Consider the following 1,726-nt stretch of genomic DNA (forward strand, 5'->3'; position numbering starts at 1 on the left):
GTATATGCCAGGAGTGGCCAAACTGAAGCTTTTTTGCTGTGGCCACTCCTGGCATATACTAATGCAGAGCTGCTAGGAGTACTATATCTTCCTACGAGTAACCTATTACAAACAAAATCTGTATCTAATCCTTGTCTGGACCAAATTTTAAGTGTATGCTGGCAGTTTTAGTGTAAATTTTGAAAAAGAGTAGTAGTGGATGCTGTATACAGGTCCTCCACTCTGGAGATTACTCATTGGAAAGTTTGTTCTGTAACTCTTAGCTATGTCAAGATTTTGGTTTTTGTCTAGAAGGGTTAGGAAGTTTGGTCATCCCTGGTATATACTTAGTTAATACGGTACTATGCCTTTCAAAGTGTAATGGAAAGTACCTTTTCTCTTGTATAGCATAGAATGGGATTAGAGAGTGACTGGCTCTGTAAAAAGAGGGAAGAGAAGGAGGGCATCTAAGTTGAGGTGTAGAAGAAGGCTTCTTTTCATGCTGTAGGGCAATAGACATAGGCTCCTTCAAGGAGCAAACTTGTTCCTTTTCCTTGGGCAAGGTCCCAGCATGGATCCCTTGGAGAAAGCTGCCTTTCTGCAAGGAGTTCAACTGGACCTAAAGGCAATTCAAGAAAAAAACAGAGTTTTGTCTGTTGGAAGGGAGGGGGGTCAATTGTATAGATAGAGTATTTAAAGCTTGCACCTTCAAAGATAATTTTAGCATAAAGCTCTTAGCAAATTTATACATGTAATTCCCATGAAATGACACGCAGCGCTGAGGTAGCCAGTATTGCTGCACCACTGTGTGTTAGGAAAGTGTGTGGTCAAAGACTAGCATAAATAGGAATGGGTGATGAGCAGGGCATAAACCCTGGGTGCCAACTCAGAGAGGAATCAAGATGGATGGGAGCTGCTGCCACCCAGTCTGCAAAAACTGTTTTTTTTACCTGTGGCCAAAGAAAAAGTTTTTACGGACTGGGGCCTTTGCTCTTCCAACCATTGTCCTTAAGCATTCCTTTGTTGCACTATCACCTGTGCAAGCAACAGTGGAATTTCTAGTGTACAGCAGGAGCCAGTGGTCTTTAATGATATGCCACTGTATTGTTTAGGCTTTTGAGTCAGAGTTGGAGAGCAGGGTGATAAAAATGCTAGCATCCTGTTTGTCATTGCTTTCCCTGCCATTTCTACTGCTGAATGAGCTGCAATAGTGGTGAAACTCACTGGTGGAAACAGTTTTCCTTCTTGAGGAACTGGAACTGTGAACTTAAGCCGCCTGTGTGATTGTACATAGATTTCATAGACATTAGGGCTGGAGACGACCTTGTAAGATAGAGTCCAGCCCCTTGCCCAAGGGGCAGGAAGTCAGCTGGGGTTGTAGGATCCCAGCAAGATAAGCATCTAAATTTCTTTTGAAGGCATTCAGTGTAGGTGCCTGAACCACCTCTGATGGCAGGCTATTCCAGACCTTGGGGGCTCGGACAGTGAAGAAATTCTTCCTTATGTCCAGCCTGAAACGGTCTTGCTGGAGTTTATAACCATTTGACCTTGTCATTCCTTGGGGCACTTTGGTGAACAATTCTTCCCCCAGATCCTGGTGAACACCCCGATCAACTTATAGGTGGCCACCAGATCACCCCTGAGCCTGTGCTTTTCCAGGCTGAAGATCCCCGTAGCTCTCAGCCTGTCGTCGTAAGGTCTGTTTTCCTGACCTCTGATTATGCGCATGGCTCTCCTCTGGACTCTT

The sequence above is a fragment of the Crocodylus porosus genome, unplaced genomic scaffold (assembly GCF_001723895.1).
Source record: "Crocodylus porosus isolate Cpor-Errol unplaced genomic scaffold, CroPor_comp1, whole genome shotgun sequence".
Classification (NCBI taxonomy): Eukaryota; Metazoa; Chordata; order Crocodylia; family Crocodylidae; genus Crocodylus; species Crocodylus porosus.